General features: G+C 35.4%; 1 non-coding gene across 1 annotated transcript; it reads left to right on the top strand.

Annotated features, from left to right (window-relative positions):
- Window positions 1–9,845: 9,845 nt before the first annotated feature.
- Window positions 9,846–9,952, top strand: LOC126010528 (U6 spliceosomal RNA). The gene has a single exon (XR_007496553.1). It is a non-coding gene; the product is annotated as a U6 spliceosomal RNA (small nuclear RNA).
- The last annotated feature ends 843 nt before the right edge of the window (window positions 9,953–10,795 follow it).

The raw sequence follows: 10,795 nt of genomic DNA, 5'->3' as shown, positions 1-10,795 counted from the left end.
ATTTTCAATGCCTGAGTTCTTTAGATGAAGGGGCTAATAAATAATGGCTGGCTGAATAGAGAACATAGTTGGTCTTTGAGTGTAGTTGAAACATGTTGCTTTACAGGAGCTCAGCGATCATGGACAAAGCAGAGAGATGTCTTGACTAGTGGTAGAGCAACATCTTGGGCTGCTTCTTGGCCTTACCTCATACTTATGTAACTTTGTCCAGTTTATTTCACAGCTTTCTGTCTTGGGTCCTTATTTTATTTCCAATTTTCTCATTTTTAAGAACAGAGATCCTACAATAAGAAAGAGCATTCTCACATTTAGACACTGTATGATCTTGAATCATGATTTCTCTTCACTTCTGACTCTTCATTTGCACAATTGCCAAGGCAGTTGAAGTTGCAGATAATTATCTCATAATTTTTCCATAGAGATCAATGGGTTCACATCTACAAGATGTTTTGAACAGAACCTGAGACATGGAAAGTGCTTATAAAAATTGATTGTTGCATACATATGATCTTTTTTATTTCCTTTTTAGCTCAAATCTACATATTTTTGGAAATTGATCAAATGCTCTGTGAGGATTACAAAGGTTAAGTAGTACTTGTGTTCATTTGCAATCTTTTGGAGAAAGAATAAAAACTTAATTTTAATCTATTCTTAAAAAGATATCCCAGGTATTAAAGAATGTGTTCTTTTAACATAAGTTAATCTATAAAAATAAATGGTCTAGCTTGGAGTGTTCCAAATGGACTTATTTTCACAAGTGTCAGCTGTCAAAAAATGTTTGCATTCATGATCTCTGAGTCAAGTGTTGAGTCCTTCAATTATACTTAAATAATAAATCCATTGGCCTTTTATACTTTATCTCTTACCAACAGCATGCAACACTCATGCTAGATCATTTTATAACTTTAAATGCTAACACAAGCCTCTCAGGATTTAAGTCCAGGCTAAATGTCAAATAAATATGGCTTTTGTACTAGCCATTCGAAGTATATCAGTTCAGTTACTACCAGAGAACAAACCAAAGAAGAATAAGTGGAATAGTATATCTCCAGTGGGGAAAACAGATATAAAAAAGCAAGCCTTGTGTACAACAGAAAGATAATTAGACATGATCAAGTAGTGGCCACTGTCAGTGAGATGGACGACTCTGAAATGAATGCTTTGCATTCATTAGGAGCCACTTCAACCATCCTGTTTCTGTTATTGTCCTTTCTTGCCTATGGGGCCCTACAAGTGAACATTTTTCAACCATTCATATCCTCGAACACCTTCTTTCCATCTCTTTAGAGGAGGCTATGTTCCAAAGTAGCACTTGACTTGACTGCTGTTTCTTTAACAGCACTAGCTTCGAAGTGTTAGTTCTCTATATGGAAGACATCAATCATATAACACAGGAAAACAATCTGCCTTGATGGAAAGGGTTTTCCAGGGATCAGGAATTTGGGTTCCAGTTCTATTTCTGCAACTCACAAACTGTGTGACCCTGAAAAAGTCACTTCATGTTTCTGGGCCTCAGATTTCTCCTCTATGTGATTTTTTTTTTGCTACCACCCATTCTTTAAGGTGCCATAATTTAATCCCAAGGTTATTATGAGCATAATAATAACAACAACAATTTTTATTAATATTATTATATCACTATTCATCATTTTTCAGCATTTACCACAAGATAGACTATATTCCAATTGTTCTGGATACATTAGCTATTTTATAGTTTTCCATTAATATATAGAATCTTTTTGAAGATTTATCAGAGTGACCAAGCCATACTGAGATTAGGAGATAAGAGCAGAATTGCTCAGACCAGGGCCTCCTGGACTCCAGAGTTATATTAACACTAATAGTTCTCTTCCAGAAAGATAGATAATAATGTCAAGAAAGTAAAATATATCATTATTTTTCTCCATGTCTCAAAATTTTAAACTGAGGTCACTAAGGACAATAATAGTGTATGCCTCATTCACCAATCAGTCCATTGACAATGGAAATTTTGTCATTTTGGACCATCTGCTAATAAGGTTAAGTCTAAGGCCATGCCCAACCACAGAGTCAGAGCCTGTGCTCTTGGTATGCTTAGCTATAATTAAAAATTGTGGATTTCCTAGTTCCTACCTTCCAGAGTGCTGCTTAGGTATTTCAAGTTCCCTACTAAAGGTTTAAACATAAACAAATCTAAGGAAGTCCCATTAAAATCAGACAAAGGCAAATTAAATAACAAGAATATAGAATCAAACAATTATTGTAAACAAAAAATACTTTTATACTAATAGAAAATATATTTGTAAAATGATAATTGGATGGCTCCTCACCAGATACCTCAGAGCAAACATAAAATAATGATAACTAGAATAAGTATACCAAGCAATTGTTTCCTTCATCTTTTTAAGTTAACCTTTAACATAAAAAAGTACAATACTAAATGAAATATGTTAATGTGGGGGTTGTTTTTTTATTCACTGGGTTAGTAATTGTTTCCTGCATCTCTTCCAAGAATTAGCATGGATTGGGTAATAGTTTCATTAACAATGTCCTTATTAGATTTTTGGGGTGCCCCACCCAGTATGTGTAAGTGGAGTCTGTGTATCTAAACCAATCTACACGAAGAAGTCAGAAAATTATGAATTTTTAAATATAATTAATCAGTATTTGAAAATGGCAAGGCATTCATTTGAGAACAATTAAGCTATGTTGCAAGAACATAATTAGTAAATTGGGGACAACATGAACTCATTCATTACTTTAAAACTTGAATAATTCTGTTTATCTGTTTTCCTATAACAATGACATTTTAAATTAACATTGATATTTAAATAATTGCATATTTTCTTTTTGTGTATGTTCATATGTGACTCAGTTTTCTAGGAATAAATGGTTATTCTTATTTTTCCTAGCCATCAACTCCCTCCACTACCTCTTTTTTCCAAGCAAGGATGTTTTTCTCAGAATAGCAATCTTTCACATAGAGTAGGTACTTGTTAAATTGTACTTCTGCCATTTGTTGATAATAATATTGTTTTTGTTATATTTGAGTTTATCTTTTATTTTCCCCCACAGAACTGGACCTCGGCCAGGTAGGTTGTTTCTTCTACTTGACTTTTTTTTATATTTGTTTAACTGCAAAATGCTTGTCCTAAGTCTTAGAAGACAGATTTTTGAGATTCAGAGTTCAGACTATATAAGAAAAGGGGTAGAAAACCCAATAGAAAATTAAGCAAAATATTTCAACAGAAACTTTAAAAAGGACATCCATATATTCAGTAAAAATTAAAAAATGCTTATTAAGTTCCCAAGTTATTGGGACATAACCATAGCCAGTTTGTTTACATAAAAAAATAAGAATGCTAAGGGTTTTTTTTATGTGTTTTTCGGGGAGGGGGTTGTTTTGTTTTTCTGAGCCACACCCAGTGATGCTCAAGGGTTACTACTAGCTATGCACTCAGAAATTGCTCCTGGCTCAGAGGACCATATGGGATGCCAGGGATTGAACCCAGGTCCGTCTTGGGAAAACCACATGCAAGGCAAATGCCCTATCGCTGTGCTATTGATCTAGCCCCATGAGAAATGTTAAGTTTTAATGAAGATGAAGAGAAACAGACTTCTGATATTCTGTTAGTAAATCCACAACCACAAAAAAATGGTATAGCTACAAGACATATTAATGTCTTTTTGATTAAAAACTTATTATTCTATTAGTCAAATATTTAAAATATATTTTGCCCTAAAATTTGGGTTTATATTTATCAAATTACATGTGGTGAATTAACTGGACACAAAACAAATGCTTAAGCCTTCTTATCCTCCCACTATTTTATATATTTGTTAGTAAATGAGCATAACTTATAAGAACACATGCGTTGGCAACCTATTTCTTCCTCAATTTTAATTGAATTATCATGACTTGTAATACTGTTAGTAATAAAAAGTGTTGTGCATATAATATTATAATCCACCATCAGTGTCTACTTTCCTCAACCTTACATTCCCCCACTTCCCTCTCCCTCGGTAAGCTCAGTTCTGTAGACCAATTCATACCTGAGCCACCTCAAAGTGGCTAAGAAGTATGAAGGAAAAAAATCAGCTTTTCATTTTTTGTTGATTTTTACAAGCACACCCATTCACCTACACCTGGCATTCTGTGCAATGAAATGTCAGACATTATAAAGGTAAAAGGAGAGTTGATGGCATGGGAAGAAAGTAGGACTGAAAAGGATATTTCACAATTTGTCAATATGTGAATATTGGCACCCCCTTTTTTGACAGAACAAAGTACTGCCAAGGACTCTTGTCAGAGGTAAAATGTGCTGGCTCAGGCAAGACATACAAAAGGACACAAGAAGCCCATTGAATATTTTTGTTGTAAAATGTACCTTTGATTTACTTCTGTAACTTTTTTTTCAAACAGGTTTCAAATGATTCTTTTTCTAATATTCACTCTGATCCCTTTCATGCACAAAGAAGCAGTCACCAAAATATGTAAGATGATTACCACAGAAACCTCACAGTCATGCTTAAAGAAAAAAGAATTAGTCACTTAGCACAGACTCAAGAAGAGAAAATATATGGGAGTTGTTGGCCTTTTGTCCTTGACGACTGTCCACATGTTTAATTTTTTGAGTTGATGTTCATGGCAAATTTGATTTAGTGATTTTATGTACTCTTACCCACTAAAGTAATACATATTTTAAATCAACTATCAGTAACCTTCACAGAATGAAGAGCATAAATAAAAAGCATTTAATAAAATGCTACAATACATATATTACTGACCCCAAACAACACCATTTTATAAGGTATTTTGACTTCTTTGGATGCAGAATAGGAAATTACCTTCAATAATAATTTATTTATGATTTATGAATCATAATTTATGAATTTTCCCCTTATGTGCTTTTCACCAAAGAGAGATAAAACAAGAATTGGTAAGAGAAAGGGGGTCTTCTCTGTTGACATTTAAATACACATTTTATGTATTAAAAATACAGGATAAAAATATGCCTGCCAATGGTAACTGCCATCACTTTGATTAATAGGGGAAATTTTCTTGGATTCACTATTGGTCACAGGGATCAATAGAGTTCAGGGATGGAAGGGCGGGAAGGACTATCTTACAGTTTGAAGCTCGCCACAAAGAGTGGTGAACGCTGTTAGGGAAATAACTACACATTCCTCTCAAGCAGAGGTGTTTCAGCTGCATTCTATGGTGTGAGATTTGTCTAAGTTGCCTTGCATTCTATGGGAGGGATCTTGGAGTTTAACTAGGACTTCAACATCTATACTGAGGAATTATATTTTCTGTGTTCCGACCATTTCCAGTCAGCTTCCTTTCTCAAAGCTATGACTAGATTATTTAATCCTTTACCTATACTCTAACATTCTAAAAAGATATCCTTCACAAAAGTGTGTTGTTTTTTTTTTTTGGACCAGAAGAGTGTGCAGGGCTTTTGCATAGGGTCAACCCTGGTGTGTTTCATAGATCATATGTGGACTTTTGAACACATCCAAGGGAGTAACTTAGCAGAGAGCCAGGAATAAGGCCTGAGCACCACTAAGTGTGACCTCAAAATAAAAACAAATAAAACAATAACCCAACTAAATTAATGGCTAGACTATATGACTAGACAATTCCACTGAAGAACACATGCAGGTGGCACTAAGTATACAAAAAAGTGTCCATTTTTACTCCTAATCAGGTAAACCCAAAATAATGAGGCATCCTCACACAATGAGAATGCCATATATCAAAAACAAAACAAACAGAAAAACTTGGTGAGGATGTGGTGAAAATGGAACTCTCACTCTCTGCTGGTAGGAATATTTTCTGTTCCAGCTTTTATGGGAAATAACATGGATATTTCTAAAAAAAAAAAAGTCATGATTAAGTTTCTATGTAACTCAGCTGATTCATTTCTTGACATTTACCCTCAAAATATAAAAATATTTGTTAGAAAGTCACATATTTACTCATATTCATTGCAGCATTCATTACATTTGCCAAGAGATAGATACAAGCCACATATTCTTTTTATTGAGGGGGGCACACCTGGTGACACCCAGGGGTTACTCCTGTCTATGCACTTAGAAATTGTTTAGGGGAATCTTATGGGTCACTCCTGGCTTGGGGAACCTTATGGAATGCCAGGGGATCGAACCACGGTCCTTTCTAGGTTAGCATGTGCAATGCAAATGATCTACTGCTTGCACCACCGCTCAGCCTCACAAGCCAATGTTCTATGGCAGACAAATAGACACTAAAACTTTAACATAAACATGTATGTATGGGTAAACCTGGGGAATACTCAGTCACAAGAAAGATCAAGTTACTCAATTTGAGACACCTACATTGAAGTAGAGGGTATTATATTGAATGAAATAAGCCAGAGGGAGAAAGATAAGAAACACCACATGTGATGATCTCACTTATTTTGTCTTATTGAGAATAAACTCAATGGTATAGACTCTTGATCTTATTTATTAAAAATAAATCCTGGGCATTAGATTATATAGAATTGACAATAACAGATTGAGAGGGAGTATAGTTAGAGATAAAGATGAGATGTATTGGAAATAGCACAAGGAAACTACATTGGAGGAAGGTTCAAGGCATTTGATGGTGATAATGTGAAGTAACTGTACACCAAAGCCATAAAACCATAAATGTTAACTTTAGTGTGACCATAACACATAAATGGTAATAATTATTTTTTAAATCATGAGTGAATAGACATTGACACTTTGGTGATGAAGCAATAGGAAAATAAATTGTTACCAAAAATGCTTGTTTTCTTCCTAAAATCCAAAACTTAAAGCTGTTCCAGTGTATGTGGTCAATTACTTATTTGTTCATTTCATATGTGTTTGTATTAAAATGTCTATATTCCAAAACCTCTCAATTTTGAGATTCAGAAAATGGAGGAGTGTTGTGGGATGGGAGAAATGTAAGTTCTATGGTAATCTAGGGAACAGTATATGCTAAGATCCTGCAATATAAAGGGAAAGGGCTCTAGGGATGCAAAAACAGCCAACAAGGAGCTGAATGAACATGAGATGTTAAAGAAGCAATTGATTAACTAGTAGTATTAACAAAAAGAACATGGCAATTACATGTTTAGCTCAACACAATTATTTACTGAGCACAAAACTGATGTGTGCTTTTTATCAGTGTGTGATCCAAAGCATTAAATACCGTAATTGGGAAGTTGTTCTTTGTTTTGTAGATAGTAGGGGCAAGCTAAGGTTTTAGAATCCCACTCTTGAGTTGGAGGTGAGTTTGGGAAGATATTTGCCTCCTGGGTCACCTCCCACCCTGAGCTTTTGTCATGTGGATCCAACTTAGACTCCATGCGTTTGGACAGTGACTGTCTAACCCAGAACCTCAGATCCCAGACGTGGAACCCACACAGGTTCAGCAACAGCACCAGGAACCAAATTCCTCCCAGGGAAACTCCAAAAACTGACCAGGCACAAACTTGTACCAGTTTTAACATGACATTCTGAAATGAGAAAACGGAAACAACTTGAGCTAAGAGTGGGCTGCCCTTTCTCACCACCTAACACAATGATACAATTGGGAGACATGTCACCCTTTGCCCTAAGCAAAAACTAAAGTTACTATTTACAAAAGACTGACTTTGACAAACATCTCTAGACCGAACCTATCGAGGGAACAATGAGGAAGTTCTTAGCCTAGGCCTTGGCCTAGAATTTGTACAAAAACTAAGATCTCTAATTCCAGAGGTCTGACTTTGACAAATGTGACTGAGCAGAAATTCTGGAACCAGGCTGAAAGACCCTAGGCTCTGTCCTAGGATCTAAACAAAAGCTAAAAACACTAACTACAGAAGGCTGATTACAACAACAGTAATGAAACAGAACACCTAGAACCATAAAGAAAAACTCTCTCCTAGGCTTTACCCTATGACCTATGCAAATAACAAGATCTCCAACTACAGAGACAGGATGTCATCACCCACATCTGAGTGGAAAGTTTCCCGGCATGATAAAAAGACCCTGGGGTGTGTTAATGAGTGAGTATGGAGCCTGTGGTTGTTCCCATGGCAGTATGCTTCAAGGGTGGAAAAGCCCTATATCTCTTAGGCCAAGGGAATTCCTGTTCTAATTTCCTCAATATTTACCATGCCTATGCAAAAAAAAAAAAAAAAAAACAAAAAGGAAGAGGAGGAAACACAACCCTTTTTTAAGAAGTTGTTCATCAGTTTTTTTCCGTAGCTGATGATTTTGGTTTTTTGTTTATTCTTTTTGTACTTTTGTTGTTAATTCCTTATTGTTTTTGTTTTGTTTTGTTACCTTTTTCTTCTATTTTCCCTTCCTTTTTCTAAATAGATATTTATAACACCTAGACGGACTCCTCCTTTGCCTTTTTTTTTGTCCTCCCCACCTGCCATGGTACCAAGACCAGAGTCAAATGTTCATTTGGTGGAAATAAAAAATGATCATACTTGAATACCAAACCCAAAGTCAATGACATCAGAATTGATATCCAATCTACAACCAGCTGTACAAGTGGGGAACAGTTCCACTAGTTTTATGGAGGGTAAAGGAGTGAGATGTGGGATACATGCTGAGAACAGGGATGAGGGGAGGACAACACTGGTGGTGGGGATGCCCCTCATTCATTATCACTATGTGCATTAAATGTTACTGTGAAAGTTTGTAATTCACTTTTACCACAATAAAAATTTAAAAAAAGATAACTGCCTTCTTGATGAAAGTTTGGAAAATCCATGATTAATTGTGTAAACAACAGGGAGCAAGCAAGGTTTGGGAAACAGGGCTTTGAATACAACCAAAGACCAGTATTAATAGGAAAAATAGCTCTAGTGGCCATCTGAAGTACTGGACAGAATGGAACCAAAGACATAAGTTAAGAAATCTAAGCTAATAAAAATATAATAAATGTTGTTTTTAAACTTTCCTTTTCCTTGTAATGATAATACCAAATTTCTGGTGAAGGTAGCAGGGATCTGGTAGACCCAATTACATCATCGCTGATGTCTGTATAAATTGCATCAAACACTTTGGAGCTCACATTATAATTTATATCAAAGCCTTAATACTTTTTAATCTAATAATGAACTTCCTGGAATTTACTAGTACAAGAAAGCAATAATTATAAAGTAGTTTTTGGCTATATCTATTACTGCCCAAAACAGAATTAAACTGGACTTGAAATAAATCATTTCATGAAACTTATTAACTTATTACAATGTGCTTATTTTGAAGAATAACACCAGAAGTGACAAATCACTTAAGCCTGAGAAAGTCTAAGGACCTGAAGATCTGGCACTGCAGAAACTTTATGAATTTTTTGGGGGGTCTTTGGTTTTTGGGTCACACCTGATGGCACTCAGTAGTTACTCCTGCTTCTGCACTCAGAAATTGAACCTAGCAGGCACAGGGAACCATATGGGATGCTGGGATTCGAACCACCATCTGTCCTGAATTGGCAAACACCTACCACTGTGCTTTATATCTCCAACCTTAACTCCATGGATCTTTTCTCTGACATGGCAGTTTCAGTAATGTGGGAGAAATAATAAGATATGAAAGATATGAGTGATTTGGTGAAGGAGCAGTAGTATTATGAATAGACTAAGGAAAAGCTCCAAGATAGAATTGTTATTATTTAATAAGAGGTAGGTTCACAAGATGATAATGACAATGAATATTATAATATGGTGATTGCACAACCAAATTTTAAGAAAAATATCTCATAATTTTTTTGCACATATTCAACTAAAGTTCCAGTTAAAACTTCAATACAAGAGCTGTACTAGTTGTCTAGGATGAAACACATGAAATATCATAAGACAAGAAATAGATCGTTGGTGCTTGCTTTGGCAGCACATATACTAAAATTGGAATGATACAGAGAAAATTAGCATGGCCCCTGTGCAAGGATGACATGCAAATTCGTGAAGCATTCCATATTTTTGTGCAACAGGAAAAAAAAAAGAGATAGATCGTTGATATTTAGAAACTCTTAATTTTAGGAAATAATCTAGGCACATAGTAGACACTCAGTAATTTTAGAGTTTTTTTCATAAATGAAAAAAATTTACTGCTAAGTGCATACTAAATCTAATCTATTAAGCTTTCTTACTAACTCACTAATATCAATTTATCTTTATTGATGATCACAAAATAGGACAAAAATATAAACAAGAAAAGTATGTATGTAATGAAAAGTGAAAAAAGCATAATAATGGCCAAAGTATAGAATCAAAGAAAAGAAATACTATTGTTAAGAAAACTATAATATTTGCTGGAGAGATAATAAAACTGGAAAAGGCACTAGCAAGACATGTATTTGAGACAGGTTGGAACCCTAGAAATCCAGATGGTCCTTTTATACTGCCAGAAATGATCCCTGAGTGACAAGTCACAAAGGATTTCTGAGTATAGTCATATATGGCCCAAAATTTCAATAAAAAATAAAAAAGGAAAAACAAAAAAATAATAAACGGGGGCCGGAGAGGCAGCACAGTGGTTGGGCGTTTGCAAGTAGCCAACCTAGATCAGACCTTGGTTTGATCCTCCAGTGTCCCATATGGTCCCCCAAGCCATGAGTGATTTCTGAGTGCATAGCCAGAAATAAGCCCTGAGTGTCACAGGGTGTGGCCCAAAAACAAAATTAAAAAAAATGATTAAAAAAAAAAAACAGGGGCCAGAGAGGTGGTGCTAGAGGTAAGGTGTCTGCCTTGCAAGCACTAGCTAAGAAAGGACAGCGGTTCGATCCCTCGGCATCCCATATGGTCCCCCCAAGCCAGGGGCAATT

This window comes from Suncus etruscus, chromosome 5 (assembly GCF_024139225.1).
Source record: "Suncus etruscus isolate mSunEtr1 chromosome 5, mSunEtr1.pri.cur, whole genome shotgun sequence".
Taxonomy (NCBI): Eukaryota; Metazoa; Chordata; class Mammalia; order Eulipotyphla; family Soricidae; genus Suncus; species Suncus etruscus.
The sequence above is the reverse complement of the archived record's forward strand: the minus strand, read 5'-3'. Positions and strand labels throughout refer to the sequence as shown.